This window comes from Dendroctonus ponderosae, unplaced genomic scaffold (genome assembly GCF_020466585.1).
Source record: "Dendroctonus ponderosae isolate FM_Combo_2020 unplaced genomic scaffold, Dpon_F_20191213v2 Dpon_F_20191213_199, whole genome shotgun sequence".
In the NCBI taxonomy this organism is placed as follows: Eukaryota; Metazoa; Arthropoda; class Insecta; order Coleoptera; family Curculionidae; genus Dendroctonus; species Dendroctonus ponderosae.
The window spans coordinates 17,117-32,478 of NW_026018155.1; the positions used below are offsets into that span (position 1 = coordinate 17,117).

Genomic DNA, 15,362 nt, shown 5'->3' on the forward strand with positions numbered 1-15,362 from the left:
TACTAGACTAGTGTCTTTGAATTACTTCGCTTTGCTTATTTTTATATGTTTAGTTTTCTTTTCACAAACATTTCGTGTTGTCCTGTAAAAGCAGAGGAAACCTATAAAGTGCACTTCTGCAATGCAAAAAATATGTTAAAATTATTAAACCTTTCCGCTGTTGGTAGCGCGGCTTAAAAAATATGAAACCACGTTAAAAAAACATATCCTGCAAATTTTCATAGTTTCAAACTACGGGACTCTTGCAAAACCGACATAAATTTGTTGAATAGGGTAGAAAAGGATCAGTTGGATCCGTTTCTATTCCACAAAAACGTGCACAGCTGTTGATAACGAACAGCCGGTTCATGCTTGAAATGATCAGCACGTATTGAATTTATCTTAATTTTAGGTAGAAACCGAAGACATTTCATTGCAAACATACCGCTTCACATAAAATGTTCAAATGTCTTCAATAATTAGATGAAATGCTAATTCTTCCAAACAAATTTTTAGATTTAATAGAAATATGCCCATTCTGACTATGATCGTCGATCTTTTCATGCAAAAAACTTATTGAGTCAGTGATTTTAGTTTAGAGATTTTTAGACTTTAGTCCATGTAAATATTTCAGTAATTTATTTGGATCGTAGAACAGCGCCAAACTGAAGGCTGTATTTAAATTTAGTAATTTTTGTTAAAATATTTTGCAACCTTTCTTGCAAACCTTTTGTACTGATTTAAGGCCAGTGCTGCAAAAGCCTCGATTTCCTAGCAGTTTTTCCTATCTTTTCGTGTCATTTATTTTATAAGGAAGAGAAAGAACCATAGAGTGATCAAATCTTTTCAACCAATCATCAGTCAAACCAAAACCTTTCTTTCTAATATTCCGATGTCCAGAGACAGATAAATGGACATTTGGACAATTCTCTAGATTTCTGATAAGATTAAATTTTCGTGTACAGTGAGTAACTAATTTGGAAAAATGTTCTGTTGTTACCATAAGTTTTCGGTCATTAGATTTTTGAATAAACATTTCCTTCTTATCAACGTTTCGAACGACGTTTCGCTTATGTGTGCTACAAGTATTCTCAAACTTGTGCATGATGCAGTCGACCAACCAATGAAGTTAAAACTATCAAATTTTTAACAATACAATCCGCTAATAAAGAGATTACAACAAAAGTTGCTCTCTTGGAAAGGAAATATTTAATTAGAGGAATTAAATCGCAAGTTTTCACTCAAAGTGACCACACTCTTTAAATGCGACATTCTACTGACGTAACTTTAACAAGTGGCAGTAGTTCTTACATTTATGCACGTTTCAGTTTCCGTAACACTCTAAACCACACCTGTTTTTCCGAAACATCTCAAGTGGCTTCTCGTAGGTGGATTTGGCGCGTTTCTAGCAATATTTGTATGCACCTGATGTTTTACTTAAAATCCGGAATTTTGCAGCCTTGAATTCACTGGAATGTAATATGCATTCATGATAGTTTTCATTGACTTGTAAATGCGCTCTTAATTGTCTGGTAGCACTAGATTCTATGCGAAGATACAGCTTAAGCAAAATTGAAATTAACTCGTCGCTTATTTTCAGCTACTTATGCCAATGTTAATAAGTTATAAAATGTTCGAAAATAAATTAAAAGTATAATTGAGTGCACTTTCACTTTGCCTTATCAGAACGTTTAACTAAAACAGGTGAAGACGTCGTGACGAATGCAGGTACACATTTTTGAAAATGCATACAAATGCAGCAGAAAGATGAAAGAACAGGCGATTTTATGAAAGCTTTTCAAACAAAGCAAGCGATTTTAATACATTTTTTAACGGCTTTAGTGGAAATATCAACATGAATGAAAAATCGTTTAAATCTTCAACGCAAGTACCAATTTCCTATTTCAAGTAGTTCTTTTTAATCTAATTTATTTTATTTAATTTGAAAGTCTGTTATTTGGGAGCGTTTTCTTGTTAATCTTTAACGCTCTTTTGTGTTGAGCATAAATAGCAAAGTCTTCGATCCTGAACGTTCTTCTTAACTCTATTTCTACATATTGCATGGTCGACAATAAATAAAGCTCGCGAATGCAAAAAATTGCAGTTTTTCGAGGATTAGTTCAAATTATAAATCAGTAACAGCTGCAAACTCTATTGAAGCTGAATACCTGTAGGCATCACTTTTTTCACTGAGATTCTAAGATAAATTGATCACATAACTTAATTTATTTTAAAAATCAACCTACAGAGTTCAAATCATCATCTCGTTGCTTTTTCTCTGTTTCTTCGGCATTCAAAAACCCCATGCCTAAAGCTGTATTTGGACCAATTTGAATATTAAATTTAAAAATTGATTTAAAGTAACGTCACTGGAATGGCTTCGATACTCTAAGTTGGACAGGTATAGTAGGTGTGTGGGTATGAATGTATGTGAATAAATGAACATTGAAAAGATCGAAAAACGCGATATGGATGATGGATAAAGTACAGAAATGCAAGGCAACGAAGTCGAAATGAATACGAATATAATATAGGATTGTCTTTGTATCAGCTATCTGGGGCACCATTGTGTTGATAGTGTGAGATTGGGCTAAAGCCAGGGCATTTCATCAGCTTCTGAGTTTCTTCTAACCTTTTGTCACCAACTAGGCTCAGTTATTTACAATGTAACATATAGTAAACTGCAGGGCCTGTTCGGTGGAACATAAACGTTAAAACGAGTCGTTTAATTGAAGTGCCTGGGTACTGGGTAGAGTTACATAGCCATTGAGTTTTAACAGCAGAATTCTGTAAACGGAAATCGAAGTCAGTTAAACCTAAGTACATATTATTTGTAATGTACCTTTGTGTTCAAATGCATCTCACAGACATAAAAGGAAATATTCGCCTTTTCCTGTTCGATGTAAAACATTCTCATACATTGAGTCCATGATTTTTATCTCTATTCGGTACGTTCGGAATGAATATCCGCTAGTTTCCGCATAAAATGCCTGGGGCTCGAATCCGGGTGGTGACTGTAAAGGCTGTAATGACCATTTATAATAAAGACAAAGAATTTTCCAGCTTTGTTTTATTTAAAATGCAACTTCAAAAAGCATTATCAAGACAGGTCAACCTTAAAGTCCGCCTTGGTTATTACTTATGCATGCCGTGTTCGCTTTTAAATGGCCGATCGGTTTTAGACCTGTAGCGACCACTTTTGTTTTCATGGTCAGAAACAATTTCAGTCCTCTTCTTCTGCAGCCGAATATTTTCCTCAGGCGAAACCTAAAATACCTATTAAGCTCAGGAGGGATTTTTTTTAGGAACGCCCAATATCTCGGCTGGACACGCATTGTTAGATTGATGAACATTCACGGCGTTTGTGTTCAACACTAACTCCAAGAGGTCAGCAGATACATTTTTTGCCTCCAGCTCGCTTGATTATATGTAACAGTAGATTGATATTAGAGTAATAATAGATTTGTTTAAAAATATTGTCAAGTCATAGACTATGAAATTCTTCGGATGGGAGTGTGCTTGATTAATTTCCTGATGCATACAAAACAGCTATATTGTGTGATCTATTTGGTTCTAGTGGCCACCCATGGTCTGCATTGAGCAAAAAGTTTTATGCCAATTTCCTTTCTTATCTTTATGGTAATTAATATGCTGGTGGCTGTTAAGATAACACGTGGAGTAACTCATCTTGCTTAGGATGTTTTTATCTTCGGTCTCATGAGCACGACTTTGAAACTTGACTTGGCATATCAAAGAAAATCACCGCTACTGCGTGTTGCAAACAAACGGAAATGAACCGTAAGGACACTTCTAAAGAAATCCTATAAAACGCTAAAAACTGAATAATGGTAACCCGGTTGTGGTTGATCGGGTGTAATGCCCATTATGGCACATTACTTAAATGGTTATAATAGTGCACGTTTGCTAAAAAACCTACAAAAAGTAGCCATTAAGCTCGAGCTTTAGCTTTTTGCATCTGTAAGCCCCCATTTGATTCTAAATCTATTTTTCTTACATATGTTTGGGCATTAATATGCAAATGAGAAACACTTAAGAGCAACAAGCAATCCGCTTAAAAGCTAAAGTTTCCAAGTCGAAAACTAATTAATTGTCCGTATTTTCTAACAACATGAAGCGAACAAACAACTTCTTATATAACTGTACCTGAAACATTTTTAAAGATCACTGCATTAAAATTCCTTTTGTTGTTTATTGGGAAGGTCAGAGAACCTCACGTACCGTTAAGCCAGATCCACTTTTGATATGTCCTGACAATATTTTGCAAGAATGCTTCTGTTGACGCAATTCAACATCCATGGCAGCTGAAATTCTTGATGATTTCCATAAATCTTCTGACGCAAACTTCAAGATTGGAATTTATATGGTTCAGTTTAGCAAGGCTGAAGCTTATTGTTGTGGCACTTATTGCAAACGATCAACCGCGATCTAACTAATGTTTTTCATTGTGGTAGAATGGACTAATTTAACGCCTTGGATTGGCTCAAGAATTTAGTATGTCAATGGTAATTAATTGGGTGTTTGGTTTAACGGCTAGCATTAATTGATTGTCTTCTGCTAGCAGTGCTGGCATTTTTTTCGGATTAATTAGGCGGATTCTCTGGATAAATCCTAAAATCTGCTAGTTCACTTTACTGGTTCGAAAGCTTTGTTGTAACTGCAAAAATGGACAAACATTCTAGATTTACACTGTCTCTTGAGAGTTAGCGAAACACTTTCTTTCTTTCACAATTTCTTAAACCATCTGAAGAGCTTCCAAATGGGCGTCACAATGTGATTTTAGAATCCAGAAAACTGCAGCATTAAAATTCAAGTATCTTCAGATTCAGACCAGGTCAGTTTTTTAGGCTCGAAAAAACTCCCCATTTTCTAGTCAATACACTAAAAATTTTCGTTGTAATTGTCAAATTCTCAAGAACGTGAATCGGCTAATTTTCCAAAGCAATTTTAAAATTACGAATATTTAGTTATTAATCAAGATCGAAGCCGAAGCTCGTGCCACTTTTAACAGGTTCTTCAAAGGAAGTATTCCTTTGCGTAGAATGCATGCGGTTGAAAAGAATTTGAAAAATTCTGAACCTCTGAATCTGAACGATGTCGGAAGGAATTAGAAATTAATTTAAATTTATGTTGGACGTCATTGGATTCGATGGTTAATGATTCACGCTAGTTAATTATAAGCTTCCAAAAGGTACGTTTTCTATTAAATTATGCAGTTTTGTCAGATTTTAATTTTTTGTAGAAAATGTTATATTTTTCTCTGAGTAACTTACGCGCTTGCTTTTAAGAATTCGTTAACAACTGATGAAGAATGTCGCAAAAGAGCAAATTATTGCACGTTTAGGCCAATGTTACCTCTACGAAAAGGGGTCAGGAAATTTACTGTTTGCCATATTTTCAGAGTAACATTTCCAGTATTAAAATTAAATCCATTCGTTATTCTGCACAGCTTGTAACGATAGGTGGTTAACTTACTCTGATGACCTCTGTGTTTGTATCTTCTGTCCATAACGATCGTACGTGATATATTTTGTACTGTTTTATTATATTTTTTTAATTTTTTACCATTGTTGACTGTACGAACTTTATGTTTTAGTATTTTGTTTTGTTTCTTTTACTCGCTTTGTCCTTAAAATTTGTGAATTTTTCGGTGGCAATAAAGCATATTTTGATTTGATTTGATAAAAGACGTGAATGGAAACGTGCTCCCCGCTTGTATTTATAATGACCAATTTTGAAAATTTGTAGTACATTTTCTGTGGCCAGTAAAATTTGCTTTCGCGCTTAAAAATTGGCCAAAAATGTATGGAACGAATGCTAAATTGGAAATTTAAAGCGATTTTAGAAACATGTTTTCTCTATTTCCACCCGTAAACAGCAACTTGGTGGATACATTCACTATTAACTGACGAATTAAAAAAAAAACTGGTACAATCTTGGCAGTCAAGAACATTCAGTGTCAATTTCAAAATTCGCTAAAAATCAATGCAAAATGTGGAAAATTTATAATTTGCCATACGTTTTTCCCAATTCTTTGGCTCTCTCAAGGAGGCGTTACCTTAAACTTTCACAAAGCTTCCATTTTTTATGATAAATTTTTGAAAAATTATTGCAAAATTTGTCCCAAACCCCGCCAATAGTTCCATACACTTTGGCGGATTTTTGAAAAAAATGGTTGCACCATCTTGACAGTAAACAGTATTCAGTGTTTCGCGTTAAAAATCGCCAAAAAAATACGGAATATGTCACAAATTTGCAAATTTTTCGTCGATTAGGATTACATTTGCTCGTTTAAAGAGCCTTTGCAAAGTTGCGTGACTTTAAAATAACAGAATAAAAAATAATAATATATAAATGAACATATTTAATAAATCTTTGTCAAAACTACTATTGTGTGTTATTATATTTAAAAGTATATGCTATTTTTCTATCATAACTGCTTCATTTCGAGTCGTAGCTTCATTAATATAAGGCTGTGATAAGCAAGTCAAAAGTACAAGACAAGACAAAATGATGATGCAATTATACCGATTTGATAAGACTTCTAACATGAGATAATTTATGAAATTGAACATAATTAAAATCAAAGAAAAATATAAAGGCTTGCTTCAGGACTTTCTCAAATCTTTGTTGAAAAATTTCTATATCATTTTGAAAATTGGCAAAATTGAGCATGCTTTCAAAGTATCTTAGAACCTATTAAGACCTACTAAATAAAATTATAACATTTTCGATTTTCCCGCCATTTATATGAAAGACATGGACGTTTTAAGTAGCTTTTAAAAGCTCTTAGAATTATTCAAAAACATTCAAAAGACTCCAAGTCACATTGGCAAATATGATGAAAATAGGTAAAAACACCATAAATCTTCCAAACAAAAAAAAACGTCCATTATCTTGACTAGGTAGTTTGTTAGAATTTTATGATGATAGTAACAGCGCACACATTTGTACCAAACCGTGTGATTTCTTCATCATTTAAAGTCAATTTGCAACCAAACGTAGAGCACTAAAATGTGAATGAAAAACAAGCAAACCATATTTCCTATTACCAAAATTCTAAATATCCAAAAATGAGGTTGCTCGTAAAAATCAAGCTGAAAAAATGCAAATTGAATGTCGAACCATGCCATAAACAAGCCACCGATTTTTTGCGGTAACTTGGCATAATTCAAGAATATTTCATACAACATCAAAAAAACCATGTTCAAAACCATACATTATTTATATATCATCTTGCTGATTTCCTAGGCAATATTTCTCATGTCATTAGTCATTACAACTGGTCATTAAACGTGTTTTCTTTATTTCATTTACATGAACGAAAGAAACTAGGCATGTAAGTCAGTAATCGTGTTTTAATGAAGGAAGAGGCTATTGGATCGTGTCTCAACAGCTAGAAAAACGCCACTAGGATGGTTCTAGTTATCAACGTTTTTCCTTCTTGGCATGGGATCTATTGCAAAAGAAAGTTGCTCATATGAAACCGAAAAGCCATTTAACAGTTGGTTAAGCATGATGACAAATGAATAATTGTAACTGTTAAGGAACAATAGTTCGTTAAGAAATATGCTGTTACAAATTGGTATTGTTGTAAATAAGTGATTTGTTTAGGCGTCAGGGTACATTGGATTTTCAGCTTCCATATTCGCGGCTGGAATTCAGTAGGTGAATCATCCAGCTAACCATATAAAGAAGAGACATTTTATAGAATTTTAGCAAAAAATAATGCCGCTAGGCCTAGTATAAGCAGCTATGATATGACCATAAATCTTTAGGTCTTTCAATCTGAGAATTATTACGCGGATGGAGCTAATGGTGCAGGAAATTAGCAGATCACTAAGCAGACCGTTTCGCATGCGAAAAATGATCATTTCATGCCCGACTAGGCTTTACATTCTATCAGAATTGTGCGGACAGGAACAGGAAAACTGCATAATTTCCCGAAAAAAAAATCGCATTCGAAGATGCTTTCAATGTTCGGCAGTAACAATAAGTGGAATAGAAGGTCAGAGCAATTGTGTGCCGCAATTTTTCGCAGTTCTGCGCCACCATTTCCAATTTATAAAAACGACGACAAATCCACGAGTCAAACCGGAATTAATTGACCACAGCTAATTCACTCATTAAATTGCAAACGTAATAATGACTCAGAATTTAACCAGGTGGAACGAGGAATCAAGTGCGTTTTTCCGGTAATATTTTTTTGTTTTTTCGACCATATTTAGCTTCCTTGCGCATTTTATTATTTGCCGGATTTTCTATGCTAATAAAAGTACTTTTCTATAGCCTTTTTCTGTAGGAAATAAAGATTATTTATATATAAATAAAAGTACTTTATTGTATTTTAATGTATTTTGTTTTCACGCATCTGACCTCCATTTTTCATTTTTCATCGAAGTTGCAAAGGTTTACAAGAAGCTTTATTTTTGAGAGCACATCGACTGAACGTTCGTAGGAGATTTGAAATTAACCTTAGAGAAACCAATAGAATCCAGCACCAAAATGCGGTTACTAAATTACAAATCCATCCAATAGCTTTAGATAAGTACCAATAATTTCCATAAAGAGTCGCCATAGGCTCGAAAATTTATCACCCTTTAGCAATTTGTCTGCACAATTTTCAATACCGTAGATTACCAATAAGGATTATTTATGAACAACAGCGAAAAGGTTATAGAAATGGCTTTGCTGAGGCCCACGCATGTTAAGATGAAAATATGGGAACTCGAAGTGACTACACGCCAATTACAGCAGTAATAAAACAAAGATTTATCTTAAAGGGCGTTTTCCTAAATGTAACAGACACTGTTTAAAGGCGTAAAAGTTTTGATAAAGTTCTGGTAATCAAAAATTGAAATTTTGGTTTAGTTCCTGAATTAGTTTTTCTTAAATAAGCAATCTAAGTTTAAAGAATTTTAACTTTAAAATACCAATTAGAAAATTCAGTCCTGAAGTAGATGTTTTGTAATATTATGTCAGAGGAATGGAATAGCGTTAATTTGAAATTAATGAAAATGAAAAAATCATTGAATCAAATTTGATTTAAGTATGACAAAAAAAAGGAATTTTGAGACTTCAAACTTTCAACTTTAAACAATTTCTAAGTTAATTTCAAATGATTTTTGAAAATATCCAATATTGCCCCAGATAAGAAAAGAAGTAAAGCATTTGAGTAATCAAATTTTTGAACGAAATATTATGTTTCCGTTAGCTTTTGTCAATGGACAAGTTTCAAGTACGTTTATTTGCAATTTTACTAATAGTTTGATAAATCACTTATTAAATAAATTGAGGATGACCAAATATTGAAAATTTTGAAAGCTTTTTTCGGAAACTGACTGAGGAATTGAAAGAACTAAAACAGAAAATTAAATATTAAATTAATCTATACACTTCTTTGTAGTTAAGGACCACTGGCTCTCAGTAATATTTTGGAGTATATGGAGTCATTTAGTTTATATAGTCAATAAGTAGCGTGCAACAGTGAAATTAGTTTTTTAATGTCAATAACACGAAATCAAAAGCAATAAATAAGCAATTATAAAAAATTTGTCTTAAATAAATTTGGAAAACTTCACAAATTAATATAATTCAGGATACTAAGGTAACTCTTCTTTGGTGTGTTTAATTCAAATATTATCTAATAGTTTATCTATTCACTTTGAGTAAAAGGTTAAATCGATGTCAATTTGCAGCAGAATTTTGCAATAAAATCATATAAAAAAATGATCGAAACTGTTAAAAAATTAACATGCGGAGCATTCTTAAAAATTTATCAAAAGCTATCAAAGTTTGGCGTTTTTGGTAAGTGAATCAATAATAAAATTTGTTAAGAAACTTGATTATTACGCTACATATTCGACAATTATCCATCGATTAGACTCACTAAACATCGAGGATACAAAAATCCGGCTTTGCTTTTGTTCCGAATGAGTCAGCAAACTGAATTGTCCGATCTGGAAATTGCAGATGCAAACTTATTTTTCCTGGTCAATTATTGCGTCGAAACCACTGTTAGATTTCCACGAAACCATTAATTTTCGCTGTTGCGCCAACATCAAATTATCCCTATTAGAGTAACGGTTGCCCTATCTTTTTAACACGACCGGTGGCAATGTTTTTTTTTTTTCGAAAGATTTGCAGATCCACGATCACGAAAACCTTGAGTTCGTAGCGCCGGGTTAGTGGCCCCCCTATTTTCAATGTTGCCACATACTGGAACCATGGTTCTGGTACCAATTTTGATTTATTTCAAAGGGCTTTCTATCCAATTAGTCCAGTTCCAACTCCAAGTCGTTATTTTTCCAGCAGCCTTTAGGTTAGTTGTAATTTTGACAAAATCCAGCAACTTATCTTTCAACCCAATTTGATGTTATTTGGTCATAGATAAGGACATATTTCGTGAAGGCTTTAAGTTCCTAAAAATATCTTCCTTTCGCCAATCAGATCCAAGTGGAGGGTAATTAGCCGCAAATGTTGATTAAAAACAGTGAGGCTCCAACATGAATTAGACAACACTGGGAACATTTCATTATTCTACGGTCAGAGTTCAGATTCTTTTATTTATGAGAATCGTGACTGCCTTTGCAGACGGCTCAACAGCTATTGGTCAGCTCTAGGCTAGTGAGGAAGAAGCAGGATTTTCACATGGAGTTGCAAAAAAGTGCACCCAATGAGAATCTTGTCCAAGCTAAAACCCTTTGCTACATTAAATAGTTGCTAAACTAGAAAAACTTGTCTAAGATGAGTTTTTAGATCCAAAACTAGAAATAGCTCAGAGACCAGTTGCTCAGAAGGGTTAGATTTTCATGGCAATTGATTGAAACTGTTTATTTCTTTATCGTCTTTCGCCTTGTATCTTGTTCAATGTAGACGTTCCACGTAGACGCTTCCACAATAGCATTCAGAAAATAAGTAACCAATTGGACTAAATAGTAGTTATCCCTACAGGATTTTTAGAAATTCATCAATTACTAAACAATTTTTCTAGTGATTGCTACGCAAAATTCCAAAATTCATCGATCATTAGTCATAGAATTAATTGCCCTGATAGTCAACATCCTAAAGTGGCAGTACGGAGACCATTTTATCAATATTTAAGTTTTTTTGGACTCTACTTAATTATGATGCAGATATTTATCAAGAACAAAAGAATCAAACCAAACACAATTTGTCATAGTTATTTAAATGAATACTTAATAACGCCACTGCCAATTCGTAAAAAACCAACAGCCCACTGTATGTTGATTAATGTGTCGCCGACAACTTCACTCGGTAAATGTTATTGTTAAACGTATTTATAAACAAATTAGCGGGCATTGCAAAATCGTTACGCCTACTTTATGGACATTTCACTGTATGAAACGGTAGGGCACAAAGACGCATTGTAAGTGTGCCATTTTGCAACTTTGCGAAGCATTTTTGAACGAGAAATTGGAAAAATTGAAAACCTGTTGTGCAGAAAACAAGACTTTTTTGAGCTCATCAGAAATGGCACAGAAGAATTGTGAAAATGAAGCACTTTTTTTAAAAAGGAGCTAACAAAAATGTGCATTTTCCTATTATTTCACAGGAATTGATCAAGTCCAAAGTTCAGGACGAGCATTCTGAACTTGTAGCAATTCCACTTATCAATTTCTTGCCCGCAATTCAAAAAACGTCCCTTAAGACCACCCGTACAATTAGCAAGCGTCAAATTAATCGAACTGATTTAAACAAGCATTACTGAGAAATCAGACCGATTTGAGTTGAAAGGATGCCGTTGATGCATCGTTAGTTAAATGAATTCGCTCGACGTGTTTCAGTGATAGTGGAGGATAAATCATTGCAGCATCTTTCCCTTCAACAATTGGCCGCGAGCGCATTCAAAATGCAAATCGAGAAACGTAATACCCGAAGATGCAACATGTCAGAACTACTTTCGATGAATATTAATAGGCTGGTTATTAGTTGTAGACTCCACAAATAAAATAGTTTTTTTTTCTCGCTATTTTTTGTCTGATGAAGCGAATTGTGAAGGTGATTGAAGCTTTTCTCTATCTTGCATCAACTACTTTGATAATGTTTGGTTTAGAAAATAGACTCTTGGTTATTTGCTCGATCTTCCACTCTTCTTGTTCGTTCTTTAATTAATTGCTGAGTTTCCTGACCTAGTTTGTGGTTTGCTGGTTTATTTTCACCCTCTATTCTTTTATTTTCAGGTCTTATCAGCTTCCTTCTTTCTTTTTGTATGGAAATTGGACTTTACCAGGCCGATCTCGGTCGTTGTGGTTTTTTATAATTCGTGTTCATTAGATACAGATTTCTTTAGCTAACATTATTTATCACCATTTTTCTTCTGCTATTTCTTATTCTTCGTCCAAATGGTCTTATTCCTGCCTTGTTGGAGTTTCCTAGTATTCCTACTTTCGCGTTGTGCATTTTGTGTTGTTTTTCTTCAACGCTTAGTTAATGTTTTCCATCTTTCCATTTCTTCTTCTATGCCATTTGTTCAGATTTGCATCTTGTTTATTTTTATGTCTACAGCAATGACTCTATGAATAACATAGGAAGTAAGTATGGACTACGTTTGCTTAACCCGACGACCATTAAAACAAAAACAAAGCAAAAACATGCCTGTCTCGAATAAATTCGATAGCAAATCCGCGGAAGAACTAACTAGTCTTAGGGAAGATCATCAAGCTGAAGCTTCCAGCTTCAAATGAACAAAGTTTGCTACCGCTTCCTGTTCATTAACATCTTACATGTGCAATATCCTTCAATAATTCAACATCCCCGCCTCCTTATATACACACGGAAGCCTAAATATTTGGTTTTATATAAGCAGTTTATAGGCCGAAAACATTCAAGTGCGTTTTTCGTGAGACCGTTTCGTGTATTTTTCCTGTTTACTCAGTTTTGTTTATGTTGCCCACCAAAGATAAAACGGGAATTATTCATTTAACATTCTCAATAAATGATCGCAGCCAGATGCCAAGACAATTCCAATTAATCTCCTCCATTGAAAATGGAAATTTCAAACAACAGTACTTGAAGAAAAATGCCTAGTTTTCAGGCAGTTTGACTAAAAACCACATAGAAAAACCACGCAAAGCAGAGTAGAGTGTGCTTATTTAACAACCTTGTGTAGATGAAATTTAAATTGATTTCCTGTTGCTGCTCATCCGAATGTGACACTAACAATGACTCGTACCATGGTTTAAAGTTCCCATGAAGGTATACATATGGGTTCTGGTTTTAGGCCTGGTTTTTACCGAGCTTTTTCATGTTTGCAGTACTGGTTATATTTCGGCAGTTCAACTTTTCATATATACGGCACATTAAGTTCAAGTTAACAACCAAAATTACGTTGTTAATGGCTTATTAGCAGCAGCCAAACTAACTAGAATATGCAACTTTTTGTCAAAGAAACCTAAATGATTTTCTGTAGTTTATTTCACAAAAAGATCCGTGGAGCATTTCACAGATTTAACGAAAATTATAAGTTTTTGATACTGTTCAGGTGGATTCGATCCAGATAATTAAAATCGTGACTGAGATATGGACCAATCGACAAATTCCAAGTACAATTGAATGAAAATCTGTGGCAGATTTTATCGCGTTTGGCTCACTTAGCGTTTGAACGATTATCGGCCGCAATCACAAGTAATAAAAGCACGCTATTTGCATCTTAAAGCTCAAACACTTCGATTGTAACCATAATGAATACCAAGTATCCAACTACGGCCTATTTGAATATTTCATTTACACCTCTAATTGACATAGTGTATGGCACTTAACATATTGCACGACGCTCGAGACTGTTATAGTAGGTACTTCCTCTGGAGTTATTCAAATGGAAGATGTTCAACTAGACAAATTAAAATCAGGGAATGGAAAGTGTCGCTAGCAACAGCTTCATTAACGGTTGCTCTTAACAGCGCCTAAAAAGTGAAAAGGCAAAATATTCGCAAACATTGCGCCTCTGCACTTTATTTTAAACTCATTACGATTGTCATTGTATAGTTAATTGCTAATTAATTCAATGAGCTAGTTTTTAGCGAAGCTCTGCGTACTATCCATGTTTCTAGAATTTAAAATGCTAATTGATTTGATTGCGACTTACACAAAACAGTACACTTTAGGGTAATTGTATTTCGGCATTTGTGGATCGCCAGCTGCTAAATCAACTAGGAACGAAGTAATTAAATCTATTAAGACTAGCGGACTTTGGAAGAATAATGGAAATTTTATTTAAAGTGCGCTCATTAGTGACAAATGGCTTGGCCAATTTGCGCAGTTGTTGAAAGTTTTGGCAATTTGCGAATTCGGGTGCACACTTTAATAAATCATTTAATTTGGATAAATTACTCTAGAGGCCAATTAATCAATTTATACGCTGATTATACGAGATTTGAATGGATGAGTCTCTATTAGTTTATTAATTCCTAATAATCCAGGGTGATTTATTATTTTATCCCATTGTGCCTACGTGCAGCCATTCCCTTGTTCCTATTAAATGCCAGTTGAGTATAAAAACCTTAAAAATCCCGATGGAATATTTTTTTTAACTGCACAAATGAAAACCAAAAACAATCAACAGTGGATAGTGCTTTTGCATCGTAGCTTTCAGGCGCTTATAAACAAATTTAAAATTAGTTACCTACGAAAAGAACATAAAAATGAAAATAAATTAACATCTAACTGTTTTTTAGCGAACGCCAGTAAACTTCTTGATGTTAACAAAATGCGCAAAGAACAGTTGAATAATTTTTTTCCCATACTCACTCAGGCTTCTTTTGTTTGCCAAAAAGCCGTCATATAATCCAACTAGATGCACAATGTAAAAACTCACTTCCGACACCTCTTTGTTTTGTAAACAAACGGAAAAAGAGCGTCGCACGTGCTTGTAAAACCGATTGTGAGCGTTTTATATGGCGCACCTTTACCAACAGTGCAGATGCGACTGGCGTCTTGTTCAACTTCACGCTTCACCATCACCACGAACCAGAACGATGGGGTAGATGGAACTGGAGGAACGGTTTGTTTATCAGCACCAACTTTTCTAGGGCAACTTTTATGTTCGAAGTTCCCTCGAACGATTTACGGAAGAAATAAAGCAGAAATTCGTTAGTTTTTTTGCTTACTGAAAATTGACTGGAAAATATGCTTCATAAAGTCCTCCATGGAGTGCTAAGAACTTCTATAGATAAAGACTAGCGACCCTCAGATTGGTCTCAATCTCGTTTTCTTGCTATGAAAATGGTATATATTTAAGGGCATTTTCAGCAATTTCGGCACAAGATAGAGAAGATAGAAAAGAGGATATGGACAGTTCTGTTGCAAGTGATAACTTTCAATGTTCCTAAACGTGGCATCGCCGA

The 15,362-nt window shown here is 34.2% G+C and overlaps 1 protein-coding gene across 2 annotated transcripts in view; it reads right to left on the reverse strand.

Moving 5' to 3' along the window:
* The window catches only part of LOC125503339, a 31,238-nt gene extending 16,262 nt beyond the window's left edge, over positions 1 to 14,976 (reverse strand). For both annotated transcript variants that reach the window (XM_048663429.1, XM_048663428.1), the window contains exon 1: positions 14,767 to 14,976. The gene's annotated coding sequence lies outside the window, so the exon portion shown is untranslated. The remainder of the gene's footprint in view (positions 1 to 14,766) is intronic.
* Positions 14,977 to 15,362: the final 386 nt, after the last annotated feature.